This window comes from Takifugu rubripes, unplaced genomic scaffold (assembly GCF_901000725.2).
Source record: "Takifugu rubripes unplaced genomic scaffold, fTakRub1.2, whole genome shotgun sequence".
NCBI classification, from domain to species: Eukaryota; Metazoa; Chordata; class Actinopteri; order Tetraodontiformes; family Tetraodontidae; genus Takifugu; species Takifugu rubripes.
In genome coordinates, this window is record NW_021821573.1 from 1 (window position 1) to 15,242 (window position 15,242).

A 15,242-nucleotide genomic window follows, 5' to 3' on the forward strand; every position below is an offset into this window, starting at 1 on the left:
TAGTTTTACAGAGCCTCTATCTTCTTTGAACCCAGTGGATTAGCTGGGTTACTTGCTGTAGACTCCTGTTTGTGGGACGCCCGCACCCTCACCCCAGCTTACAACCCCCGCCAGCCTCCAGTCCCCACTAGCTGTCTCACATACCAGGGGTCCACCGCTGTCTCCCTGGAAATAAATTAGTTGATGATTCTTCTTTAAATAAAACCCAATCATCAAATACCTGCTGCATATGCAGATTTTATACCTGACAGGAGTCCACGCCTCCACTCATGGTGCCAGCACACATCATTCGAGGAGTTAAATATGTCCCATAGACACTGGAGTGGCCGCCAGACAGATTGGTCAATTACCTTGACCTGAGCTTGCCTTAAGTTATTTGTCACAAAGCCTGGGACAGAAATAGAGGACAAGTCAAGCACTGTGAAATTCAACTAAAAATCAAACACATTAGGTCACCCAGAAAGCTTCATAGTTGCCATTAGTCTGCCTTTTAGTAATATATAAACCCCTGGATGAGTCTTCATCTCATTGTAGGGTCCTGTGTGAGTATTTAGGGGTTCAGTACCTTGCTCAGTGGTGCTTGGGCAGTGCTCTGAAGGTGCCCTCATCTATCATCTGAAACTTTTTAGCTAAGCAATCCAAATAAAGGCAAATCATCATTGTGTGAGACTAATAGAATGAGCCACCTCCTTCACGAATGTATCCCCAGCCTGTGATCCAACAGGCAGCTCCAGGAAGAAAGGATTCACCTTCACTCGGTAAACACACTGGCCGTACCCTGCCTGTAACAGCACAGAGTAATTAGACTCTAACATGATTTATATCTTTGGTCAAAAATGTAAAGTTACAAAGATATTCCTAGCTCATAGCGGGCCAAAGTTATATTTAAAAAAAAAAAGTTTCCTAAATCCAGCTCATTCAATCATCACTACGATAGATCACAATCTCTGTCTTAATGGGTATATAATATTTCTGTTTTTTCAGGGGTTTATAAATGTATTCCAAAATTCCTAATTTTCCCATCATACATATATGTATGTTTAAACTAAATCATTTGTATGCTTTGATGGCCACATTGCTTGAACTCATTTGTCCAGTGCTTCAGAGATATCAATTAGATATTATCAATGCCCTAGTATCTGACTCCTTTTAGAATGCAATGCATGACCGTACAAAATATTTCACATCCTGTAAATGTTAAAGTTGACACTATTAACATGTGGGAGTTACATTTGTTTTGTCATTTAAACACTGGCTTCACTGCAACTACAAAGTATTAAAAAAATAAAGTTAATCTCATGCTGTTATGATTCTGAACATACACGCAAAGAAATGTACAGTATTTATGTTCTATGCCTCTCCTTCTCTCTCTTCTCTCTCTCCTCTCCTCTCCTCTCCTCTCCTCTCCTCTCCTCTCCTCTCCCTCTTCTAAAGGGGAGTTTTTCCTTGCCACTGTTGCTTGTCGGGGTTAGGCCCTGGGATTCTGGAAAGCGCCTTGAAAAATTTTTGATTGTGAAAGACGCTATATAAATAAAGATGATTGATTTGACATTCCACGTTTATTTTGATATCATAAATGCAATATATCACATGTTGCCACGTAGAAACAGGATCTAAATTATTTCTACCTTTTCCCCCCTCAAAATACATCAGCTACACATTGACTAAACTAATGAATTCTCATTAAGTTCTGCCCGAAAATGGAACCAGCTCCTCTGACCTTCCAAGTCAATGTCAATGATGGTGCGCAAAAGGCCCACATCGTAGTCATTGTTGAATCTGTTAAACCGAGGGAGAGAGATGACCTGCAGCGCTCTGTATTGTTTCCCCAGAGAGCTATCTGCAATACTGACTGTGTCCGCTACCACCAGCCAGTCAGCCTCTTCAAGCATGTTGTTCCTGCACAAAGCAACACATCAGTGTGTGGTGGTCAGAGGTCAGGTGTAACTGATCCAAGAGTCCTGCTGACTCTGGATATAAGGATGTAAAAGAGACGCTTTACAATATCAGTGTACATTATTTTAACTCCCTGTGTCTTACTCAACAAAGCAGTGAGCAGCAGTGATGACCCAGCGAGGGGAGATGATGGCACCTCCACAAACGTGCCTCCCTCTCCAGTGTAGACTGACGTGCCATCCCCACTTGTCTTCTCAGCCAAAGTCCCTCCAACAATACGTTGGTTTTTACTAAGCAGAACTGGGCAATCTGGATGTGAGAATGAGACCTGATTTTTAGACAAACCAATAAAGGTGTGATGATTATTTTACCCGGAAAGTGCAGAATTACTTATTAATTGTTGTTTCTGATCAATTTACCTGATGTGGCATTTACGGTCTGATTCACTGGATTCTTTGGCAGAAAAGGCAGCTGCGTTGGGCTGGTGCAGTTCCCTCCAGGCCACAGAGGGGAGGTGTTCCTTTCGTTCTGAAGGAAATGCCAGGAATTTGACTATTTAAGAGAGAAAAATAAACTGATGGTTATAAGTAAATCCTGCACAGTATGACTTATTACCAGGTACAATAAATGTGGGGAAATAATGCCATACTGTATGTGTTTATAGTTTTTTATGGTGTAATTCTGCTTGCAAAATGCATGTTCCTTAAGAATGGGACAACATTTAAAAGCCAGTTAAACAGGCTTTGCAATGACATAATCTTTATTGCCAATGAGAATTGTGACACCAAAGAAAATTTTTTCTATATTTCCATATTTTGTGCCAAGTTTATTTAATAGATTTAACAATTGACAACAGACTGCTCAAATCCTCAGGTGTGAACTTGAGTTTTCAGAATTCTCCAAAGATGGAGATTCTTTATGGCTTTCTCATTAACAGTACACTTAAGTTACAGTGGTTCTAAGAATTTTCTGTCTGTTACCAGCATTTTCACCGGTTTCTGATATGGTGCATCTGTCTGGCAGGATGCATTTCTTCAGCAAGTATACAAACCACAAATGGCCTCTTTCTCCTACTTATAAATATGTGTGGAATTTTTTAGTTTTTAATTTCAGTCTTGTGCCATGGTAACATGATGACCTATGCAACTCTTGCTGCTCCACCGTCTTGCCATGTAAAGAAAGGAGGGCTTCCGTGTTTCATGAAAATATAAACCCTATGCTGTAATAGTAGAAGGTAATTTTAGTTTATCCTCAGAAATTCAAATCTTATTAGTCTCAGCTAACCTCGAAAGTAGTTACCTAGGAGAGCCGAGGTGATGACTAGTTTGATGATAACAGGAAGGCTCACCAACAGTAGGAGTTCACGGGATGAAAAGGTTCGGGACTCTGGATCTAAAAATGGACACACAATCAGTCCACACTACCAGCCACTTCTGTTTTTAATGAATTGTTAAGTTGAATATCAATAACTACTATATCAGTGTAGCAGTGTAAAGTGAAACCATTTCTGACTAGAGGGGGTTCTGCAGCATTTCACTGACAAGTGTATTGATTATCCAATCAATAAATGATATGTTTTTTCAGTCTGGATGGGCCAACAGGATGTCAGTGATGTCTACCTCAAATCAAATCAATCAAATCAAATCAAATCAAATCAAATCAAATCAAATCAAATCAAATCAAATCAAATCAAATCAAATCAAATCAAATCAAATCATCAATCAAATCAAATCAAATCAAATCAAATCAATCTTATTTATATAGCGTCTTTTACAATCAGAATTGTTTCAAGGCGCTTTCCAGAATCCCAGGGCCTGACCCAGACAAGCAACAGTGGCAAGGAAAAACTCCCCTTTAACAGGAAGAAACCTTGAGCAGGACCAGGCTCATGTAGGGGGACCCTCCTGCTGATGGCCGGCTGGGTAAAGAGAGAGGAGAGGGGGGAGGACAGGTAGAGGATAGAATAGGTAGGAGAGGAGAGGAGAGGAGAGGAGAGGAGAGGAGAGGAGAGGAGAGGAGGAGAGGAGAGGAGAGGAGAGGAGAGGAGAGGAGAGAGGAAACCATGACCCAGTGGGGTGACAGAGGCCTGTCAGTTGATCATGTTTCTGGACCCCAGCAGACCCGGTAGCTAAATGCTCGGCCCCCCATTCTACTCCGAGAGAAACTCTGGGAACCACAAGTAGACCAGCATTCTGAGAGCGGAGCGGTATATTGGGCTGGTAAGGTGTCACTAGCTCCTCCAGATCGGATATAAAGCTAGGCCTCTGAGGAACTTGTAGGTCAAAAGAAGGGTTTTAAAAATTATTCTAAATTTAACGGGCAGCCATTGAAGAGACGCCAGTACAGGAGTTATGTGATCTTTTTGTCAATACCTGTCAGAACTCTGGCTGCAGCATTTTGGATCAGCTGGAGGCTTCTTAAAGAGGAGTTTGGACACGCTGATAAAAGAATTACAATAGTCCAGCCTGGAAGTAACAAATGCATGGACTAACTTTTCAGCATCATGCCGCGTCAGCAGCTTCCTGATCTTTGTGATGTTCCTCAGGTGAAAAAAGGCACATCTAGACACTAATTTAATGTGTGAGTTGAAGGAGAGATTTTGATCAAAAGTTACTCCAAGATTCCTCACAGAGACTAGATGTTAATGAGATACCATCTAGAGTGATAATGTGATCTAATCTATCCCTGAGAGGTTCAGGACCATGACCTCAGTTTTTCCTGAGTTAAGGAGGAGGAAATTTGAAGACATCCAGGACTTTATGTCTTTAAGACAGGTCTGAAGCTTCACTAACTTCTCTGTCTCCTCTGGTTTCATGGATAAATAAAGCTGGGTGTCATCAGCATAACAATGAACATTTATCCCATGCTGCCGAATAATGTTCCCTAAGGGAAGCATGTACAAGGTGAAAAGGATTGGTCCAAGTACAGAACCTTGAGGAACCCCATGGCTAACTCTACTGTATGAGGAGGGAACACCATGGACATGAGCAAACCGGTATCTATCAGATAAATATGATCTAAACCAGTCTAGTGCTGTCCCTTTAATCCCAATCACATGCTCCAGTCTCTGTAACAGGATGCTGTGATCGACTGTATCAAAAGCAGCACTGAGGTCCAGCAGAACCAGCATAGAGACCAGTCCATGATCTGAAACTATGAGAAGATCATTAGTAACTTTAAGAAGTGTTGTTTCTGTGCTGTGATGAGCTCTAAAGCCTGACTGAAACATCTCAAACAGGGTGTTTCTCTGCAGGTGCTCCAGTAACTGAGTCACCACCACCTTCTCAAGAACTTTAGAGATAAAAGGAAGGTTCGATATCGGCCTGTAATCTGCTAAGACATCAGGATCCAGTGATGGTTTTTTAAGCAACGGCTTAATCACTGCCACCTTGTAGGACCTGGGTCCATAACCTGTCACTAAAGAACAATTGATGTGGTCCAGGATAGAACTGCCTATCACTGGTAAAACATCCTTCAACAGATGTGTTGGGATGGGATCTAAAAGACACGTGATGGTCTTGGATTTCTGAATTAGCGATGACGCCTCAGAAAAATATATAGGGGTGAAGGCGTTTAAGGGCTTGTTGGAGAACCTGTATGTTCCCACAGTCAGCACATCTCGTGATGGTCCAGTTGTAGGGATGGCCTGGTTAGCTTTTTCTCTGATAGCTAGAACTTTATCAGTGAAGAAGCTCATGAAGTCTTCACCACTAACTGTATTTCTGGTGTTTTTACATTCACTTTTATTTAAACATTAAATCTCAACTAATCCATAACAATGCAGTTAAAATGCTACATTAATCTGTTCAATGTAGCATTTATAGGTGAAAAAGTGAAAGCTTTCTGTGCTGACATTTTAAAAAAACAACAACACATAATCACATGATCTAAGTGCTGAAAGAACTTGAGCTGACCAAGCAAAACATCATTTCACATTAGGCGTGACCTGCATGTAATATGGTGGAGCTTAAAAATACAAAAATCTATTTTTTGCTTGACAGGCAGCCACCAGAGGGGACAAGAGGAATGAGCAGAGGTGAAATATTAAAGTTCTTACTGACATTCGATAAAATAAAACCCTCACAGATGCATTTAGACAGTAGTGTTGGTACTGTTAGGCCGAGACACTTGTGAGCCTTAAGAGGTTATTAGCTTATAAAACGTGTCCACTTCTGATATGCTGTCAAAACAAAAATACACCACTTGTAATTGCAACCATGAATTCTGTGTACTTATCTGATTGGGCAAACTTTCATGATCAGATGAAATTAAAGAACAGGGACAAAATGCTGCATATGTTGCCTCTTCCCACCACAGTTCTGCTGAGATTAAACCATTATTTTGTTGTTTTTGTGTTGCTTGACATAATTTGTAACCATATTGAGTTGGAGGATGGTGGGTTATATGGTTATGTGCTGGGTTCTGTTCAGTTTGAGAGGGAAGCTAAAATTTATTGTCTTTATTGTTTAGGATTTACCTTATGATTTCAGACTTTTGCTGGCAAAAATTCACTTTTAAACAAATTGGGTTATTCTGAGGGATCAAATATTTGTATTTGATAAAAATCCATAATTTTTAAAGACAAATGTTTTTTTTCAAAATTAATTTTACACTTTATTCCACATTTCTTTTAGGAGACCACACAAGAGTGTGTTCAGTAGTGCAACATTTGTCATCATTTGAGTTGTCGACTCACTCAACCTGCCTCTCAGGTTGCACTGAAGTACACAATAATAATATAGTATTGTTGTTTAGAACCTGAACAAATGTCACCATATATATTGCGCTAATGAGAACCATTAGTGATGGAAAAATGATGATGGAAAAACTCTTTGTTTACCTCAAAGCTACAAAATTATATCTCTAAGAAAGATACACCGTACATATCAATCTGATTATATTTTAGATCCTGAAGGAACACAAAATGTTTGTATCAAATAATATTATATATTCAACTGGTGCTGCATAGCTGATAAAATTTGATAAGCGAAAATCCTGCAGAACAAAGATAACAGTGCTTTCAAAGCTAATACTACTGCCAGACTGACACCTCATTTAGTTAAAGGACATCAATAAAACATTGTATAATTCTTTTGTTTTCAATGGGTTGATGTTGACCAGAGGTTTCATCTATTGTTGCCCTGCTTGAGAAGGAATATTAAAAAGACTCTATCACCCTTGTCAAGTGTTATGGATTTTTAAGTAGTGGCATTTTGCCCTGCACTAAAATATTTAGCTTTGTAGAGTTTCATTTAAGGGGCAAAAAAAATCCACTGAGAAGCTAATGTACGTTAAGTGGCATCTGACTTGTCCCTTTTTTTTAAATTCACTTATGATTTGGTTAACTAATCTGTCTTTAAATATTGTACATGCATGGCACAAAGATGTTTCATTTAATATTCATTAGTGGACCTTTATTATGAGCAGTTTTTGATATTTTCAGAACCTAAGCTAGCAGTTTAATTATGATTCTGTGGTAAAATCTGTAGCATCAAAGCAGTTTCCTGTAAAGATGAAATGTATCTTAAATGAAATCAATATATAAATGCTGACACTGAAAAGACAGAAGTCATGTCACGTGAGTAATTTTTGCTAGTTGCTAGTACTTTAAGACCTAAATATTTGTGGATTTTCCCAGCAAATATTATTTATCAATATAATCATGAAATGCAAATATTAAGTCTTTGAACTCATCTGATTTCATGATTTTACTGTGTGGGACTATCCCAATATAAATTTTGAAAGAAAACTAATTCAACTTGATCATACTTCATACCTGGTTCTCCTTCCGAGAGGTTTTTGGGGAATATGAGACCTATTGACCTGTCCTCCAGCAGGTCATCTGATGGGTTTCTCTGCTGGACTTCCTGATCATTATCCCAACACAGAGAAGGTGGTGTTTTTGATCTTGGGCCTCAAAGAGAGATGAAGTTCCTGGAAGTTGAAGCTCAGGCACTGGATCTGTGTTTTCATTGGTTGCAGGATTGTAATAAGGCTTAAGTGTGAAGACTGTAGCGGAAACCAATGATGATACACTCTGTATTTCACGAGTGGAAAGAAAAGATGGTGAGGACCAGTGCTCCAGAGATTGGCAGGCTGATGGTAGAATTGGCTGCTGTGCATCAGAGCTGCTGGTTCTTCCTTTGTGGGCCTGCAGATCCATGACTGCAACCTCGCTCTTGTTTTATGGCAGTTATACAGGGCGCGGGTGAGCAGATTAGCAGGAGGCAAGTAACACTCAGCGATATCTGCTAATTTTGTGACATGGTCAAAAACTGTCAGACCTGCAACAAAATGAAAAGCAACAGACCACAAAGCTGGAAACCAGATTCTGTCAATATCTATGAGATGTTACTTTAGAAAGAAAGCTTTTAAAGTAATATATCTCATAAGATTTGGCATACATCAGTGAAAAAAATAAAAAATAAATCATAGTACAGGAGACATAAGACTCTAAATTCTATTGATTATAGCATTTAAGGTAGCTTGATTGATGATTAATTACAATCTGTGAATATCTCTTGCACATTGCTGAATTCTAAACAGTTTCTCACCTGAAAGATATGCATTTGTATTTCCTCCATTTAAAAGGCACAGGTGATACTCACTTGATCTCCCCCAGCTTCAGCCAGTCAGGAGTCAACAGTAAGACTTTCGTGCTTCTTCTTCCTCCACTTACTACATAATCCCTTCATTATGACTCCGTCTTCAGTCCCCACCTCGTACGCTCTTTTCTGGTCTGAACAGGCACAGTTGCAGGAGTCAGATCAGTAATGGATACGTCATTATCAGGTGTCTATAAAATATGCATGGAGATAATTGTGTGCTAGGATGGGAGTTTAACAGCTGATGTAAGGCACACCGTGTGGATGAACCGCGTTCAAATACTGACCCAAATAATAGACTGATCTACATATAGAGTCAATGTGCTGAACTCACAAACAAGGAATTATTATTCTCCTATAATGTAGATGAATATCGATGTCGATGGTTTTGTTTTAGAGGTTTTGTGGTAGTGTCACTTTGCATCATCAGACATTTTCTAGGTCACTCTTTACTGCTTCACACGGCGCAGGAGACACAACTGTGTTATGTCTACCTGACGATGGAAATGTGTTTCAAATCAGATGAAGCATTTTTAGGTTTAAACACAGAATACAGATTTATTAAATATAAAAAGAATTGTAACTCAATTGATAATTTTCCTGCAACATTAACATGCAAGTCGTTAATCTTTCAAGAGTGTTACAGTGTCAGGAAACGTGTCTGGTATTTACATTCATTCTGCTTTGTCCAGTCACTCCCCTACATGTATGCCAATTTGTCTTTATGTGTCTTCTTTTCTTTAACAAACCGCCAGCTAAAATCAAAAAGGAAAGAGTCAGAGCAAACTTCAGAGTCCACCATAACTGCTGACACTGACCTCTCTGAGCAGCTGGGCCACCATATTGGCACTTTCAACACTTTTAGTTTAGTTTTGTACCTCTTGCGACATGCCTAAGCACGGAAGGGAATAGGGCCCACAAATATGCAGATCATTCAGGCAGTTCCTTAAGGAAGAAAGTTGGCTAAGGCAATCACTAAGATCCTTCAAGGCATCCACCAAGAAAGGAACTAGTCAGAATTGCACATCATTTCCAATAGAGAATCAGGTTAAATTCCACCTAATTGACGCTGATGTACAAGATAATCTGGATGGATCTTCTCCCCGAAGTGGATAAGAAGCTCCAGCGGTGCCACCAGACATCACTCTGTCCTTCCAGAGACCTATCTGCCAAACCCCAACTAGCTGCAGCCAGTCCTCTATTGGGGGGCCTGGAGTACCTTAAATTAATCCTGTCATGCTGTCTTATTGACATCTTGCTTTGCCCTGTATACTAAACCGAAACATTCATGTCCTGTCCAGAGGCCGATACTTATACTTAGAAGCAAAGGAAAATGGTCATTCAAGGACAATTTTAAACTAAAAATGAATGACATGTCACCACTTTTTTGGGATATGTATATTGAAACCATGTGCTGGTGTTGTCCTCCATAGCCTGAGCAGAAAGGGAGCCACAGTAGCTACTTGCCTCCCTCACAATCAAAAACAGAACTTGTGCCATATCTTTTTTTTATAGACTCTTTAACATACCATGTGCCTGTAGACTTCAAATAAAATTCTTGACTTTGTATTCCATGATTGCAGATTTGCTCACCCCCTACAGTGATTGAATACATTTATAAATAAATGACGCAGGAGTGATTTGCTCCATCAGAATCTTTGTTTCGTTTAATCTGTTTGACTGGCACCTGATGACAACCCAGAAACAAAACAGCTCTCCCAGAGTTCTGTCTCTGGTGTATTCGGTGTCCCACAATTCACTCATAATGGCGGCAGCAACTTCAATTTGATAACATTAGTTTTACCCTCTGGAAAAACACATATTAGTGGTTTTACTGTCCATTCATGACAGACAGGCGCATTAATATTAGAAGCCTCCAGGTGATCCAAAATGCTGCAGCTAGAGTTCTAACAGGTATTGAAAAAAGAGATTACATAACTACTGTACTGGCATCTCTTCATTGGCTGCCCATTAAATTTAGAATAATTTTTAAAATTCTTCTTCTGACCTACAAGGTCCTCAGAGGCCAACTCCATTCTACCTGGAGGAGCTAGTGACACCTTACCAGCCCAGTAGACCGCTCCACTCTCAGAATGCTGTTTACTTGTGGTCCCCAGAGTCTCGGTAGAATGGGGGGCCGAGCATTTAGCTATCAGGCCCCCTGCTGTGGACCCAGCTCCCTGTCCAGGTACAGGAGGCTGACTCCATCGCTACTTTAAAGATTAGGCTTAAAACCTACCTCTTTGATGAAGCTTATTATCACTAATTCTGTAGTTCCAGTTATTATCCTAGACAGAAAAATTATCATACTTAGGGGGTCGTCTAATTATTAGGTTAACATCTGAGTTACGCTGCTATAGGCCGAGGCTGCTGGGGTCCAGAAACATGATCACCTGACAGGCCTCTGTCACCCCACTGGGAAATGGTCTCCTCTCCTCTCCTACCTATTCTCTCCTCTGTCTATCCTCCCCCCTTCTCCTCTCTCTCTACCCAGCCAGCCATCAGCAGGAGGGCCCCCCTACATGAGCCTGGTCCTGCTCAAGGTTTATTCCTGTTAAAGGGGAGTTTTTCCTTGCCACTGTTGCTTGTTGGGGGTCAGGTCCTGGGATTCTGTAAAGCGCCTCGAACAATTTAGATTGTAAAAGATGCTATATAAATAAAGATTGATTGATTGAAGTTTTTGACCCCAACCACATTTGATTTTGAGTATCTGTCAATACCTAGCCTCTGTCCAATACTTTGACATAGCAGTAAAAAAGAGAGAAAGAACATAACCAAGTTATCCCTTAAGGGTTTTTAAAAAAAACCCAAAAAAACAGACAAGCTATTTTTTATAATTGAAACAATAAACAAATCAATGCATCACTATGGAGTCATACTTACAGCATCACCTGCTGGTGACAGGAAGTTATCTCTGATATGACATATTTGCGAATAAGTTGTGAAGCTTTGTGCAAAGATCAGAACAAATAAAAAAGCCAATACTATTGAACCGGCCACTGAAATAGCATATATTTTACCTGCACCACAGCCCAACATGCACATGGCGGCCTGCTCATTGTAGCTTGAATTATTATTGAAACAGTGGTACTATACCATTTTTAAGTACACAGGTACTAGAGCGCAGAGCACTGCATCTTTTCTTAAACAAATGAACTAAAAGATGATTCAAGTCAAATATCGGACAGAAATCAGACAGTGTCATGCATGTTTTGCTGCAATGTACTCGGAGAATTGTGCTGGGTACTCGTTGATGAGGTGGCACATGGGTGAAGTATACGTCAGAGATACAGTGCAACACGCTGAAACTACACCAGCTATGGTGGTGATCCTCTGAAAGAAGGAACAGGCTCATATGGGGGGGGGGCTCCTGTTGATGGTTGGCTGGGGGCAAAGGAGGTGAAGAGGAGGACAATTTGTTTGAAGGGATCTCATAATCACAAGATTTCTTTCCCTTAAACTGTACATGTGCATGAGTGGGGCAGCAAAGACTGACTTCTTGGCTTCAACATACGGTAAGCTTACTCTTCAGGATGTAGAGGAATGTCCATTATTTCGGCATAATCATCATCATCATCATCATCATCTATTTCAGAGTCGTTGCCTATAGCCTATACTGTACACCTGAATGCCACTGGGAAAACACAAGGGCCCCTAAAAACAGAGGCCATTTATCTGCACACATAATACAAAATATGAATCAATCAATCAATCAATCTTTATTTATATAGCGTCTTTTACAATCAGAATTGTTTCAAGTCGCTTTCCAGAATCCCAGGGCCTAAACCCAGACAAGCAATAGTGGCAAGGAAAAACTCCCCTTTAACAGGAAGAAACCTTGAGCAGGACCAGGCTCATGTAGGGGGACCCTCCTGCTGATGGCCAGCTGGGTAGAGAGAGAGGAGAAGGGAGAGGACAGGTAGAGGATAGAATAGGTAGGAATAGGAATAGGAATTTTGCTGCACTATTTCTTACCACTTACCTCTTACCACTTACTATTTATGTATATACTGTATATATGTCTTATTTTATTTATCTTATTCTAGTGTGGTCTTCTTTATGTTGAATGTCGCAGCGTCACACCATGACAAATTCCTAGTTTGTGTAATACTGTGTATTACATGAACAATGGCAATAAATCTGCTTCTCTTCTGAGAAGAGAGGAAAGGAGAGGAGAGGGGTAGAGGAGAGGAGAGGTAGAGGGAGGGGAGGGGAGGGGTAGAGGAGAGGAGAGGAGAGGCATAGAGCATAGAATATACACACAAAAATACATTATATTGAATTAAATTGAATTGAATAAGCTGCTGGTTGAGTGGGTCAGCGGGGTCGGAGGTCAGTATACAGCTCTGAAGGCTGTAAATGGATACAGAAGGGGGGGGCAGAAAAACTACACAGGAAATAGCATTACTAGTCTACTTGATGAGGAGAGGAGAGGAGAGGAGAGGAGAGGAGAGGAGAGGAGAGGAGAGGAGAGGAGAGGAGAGGAGAGGAGAGGAAACCATGACCCAGTGGGGTGACAGAGGCCTGTCAGGTGATCATTGTTTCCGGACCCCGGCAGCCTCGCCTATAGCAGCATAGATAAGATGTTAACTAATGATTAGACGGCTTCCTAAGTATAATAGTTGGTCTGTCTATGATAGTAACTGGAACTACAGAATTAGTAACAATACGCTTTTTCAAAGAGGAAGGTTTTAAGCCTAATCTTAAAAGTACTACTCTCTACTCTCTATTCACCTACGACTGCAGACCTGTACATGGATCCAACTCCATCATCAAGTTTGCAGACGACACAACGGTGAATCGGTCTCATCAGCAACAACGACGAGACGCCTACAGAGAGGAGGTAGAGTCGCCTGACCACATGGTGCGCTAATAATAACTTGGTCCTCAACACCAGCAAGACCAAGGAGCTCATCGTGGACTTCAGGAAGGCAAGAGGAGTCACACAGGACCCCATCCACATCAACGGGATGGCCGTCGAGCGTGTCTCCAGCTTCAAGTTCCTGGGGACCCACATCTCAGAGGACCTGTCCTGGACCACAAACACCTCCAGCATCATCAAGAAGGCTCACCAGCGCCTCTTATTCCTGAGGACACTGAGGAAGAACCAGCTATCCTCGGCTTGTCCTGGGTGAAACTTCTATCGCTGTGCGATAGAAAGCATCCTGACCAACTGCGTGTCAGTCTGGTATGGAAGCTGCACTATCGCTGAGCACAAGCCTTGCAGAGGGTGGTGAAAACTGCCCAACGCATCACAAGGACTACACTCCCTGCCATCGGAGATGTCCAGAGGGAAGCGCTGCCATGCATCGAGCACGCAGCATACTCAAGGACTCCTCCCACCCTGCCACAGACTATTTTCCCTCCTGCCCTCTGGGAGGCGCTACAGAACCCTCAGGACTCGGACCAGTAGACTGAGGAACAGCTTCTTCCCCCAGAGCGGTTGTGTCCATGTGAACTCCTGCTGACCCTTACCACACTCCACACCTCACTACACTACAGCAGTTTCCACAACAACTCACTAGCTTAGTAACCAATTGTAGGCTACTGTTTAAACCTGTCCTGCGCATCATGCACTTTATCATCTGTATCTGTATACACATAATTTATAATTTGCACATCTCCTCTATCTTATGTAAATAGCTAAATAGCTCCTGCACTTATAGTCTTAAGGCATTTAATGTAAACACCATCTGTAAAATATGTCTATAGCACAACCCCGGTAAACGATTGTAAAAGAACCGCACATACTGTATTTATTAAGTTATTATCCTCCACTTGCTGCTTCTTTGCACTTCTGGTTAGATGCTAAAACTGCATTTGTGCTCTGTACCTTGTTGAGAATGTCTTTATCTTGTTGTTATGTGTTTCAACATATGTTTCTGTCTTCTCTTAGAAGCTAGGCAAGGTAGACTCATTAGCAAATGTAATAAGAACAGAGACATTCCATTTGCAGGATTGTGGTTTGTTCTATTGTTATCATCAGGACCAGTCAGGCAGGGGGTGTCAAACACTCATTGTATAAACGCGACATCAGGGGGGTTGATGATCACATTTGCATGAAGAATGGGATCTGGCTACCTGGGAAAACAATGGAAAAGAAGAACTCTACCAACACCAAATGGGACTGGAGGAAGAGGACGAGGCCATCCCAGCAGGGGATCTGGATTGGAGTGCATGAACATTGTGAATTTGCATGTGTGTACATGTGTCAATAAACAATAAGTTGAATCTAATCTAATCTAATCTAAAAAGTAGCGATGGAGTCAGCCTCCCGTACCTGGACAGGGAGCTGGTTCCATAGCAGGGAGGCCTGGTAGCTAAATGCCCAGCCCCCCATTCTACCCCTTGAACTCTGGGGACCACAAGTAGACCCGCATTCTGAGAGCGGAGCGCTCTATTGGGCTGGTAAGGTATCACTAGCTCCTCCAGGTAGGATGGAGCTAGGCCTCTGAGGACCTTGGTAGGTCAAAAGAAGGGTTTTAAAAAATTATTCTAAATGTAATGGGCAGCAATGAAGCGACGCCAGTACAGGAGTAATTGATCTCTTTTGTCAATACCTGTCAAAACTCTAGCTGCAACATTTTGGATCAGCTGGAGGCTTCTTAAAGAGGAGTTTGGACACGCTGATATAAAGAATTACAATAGTCCAGCCTGGAAGTAACCAAATGCATGGACTAACTTTTCAGCATCATGCCGCATCAGTACCTTCCTGATCTTGTGACTGTTCCTCAAGTGAAA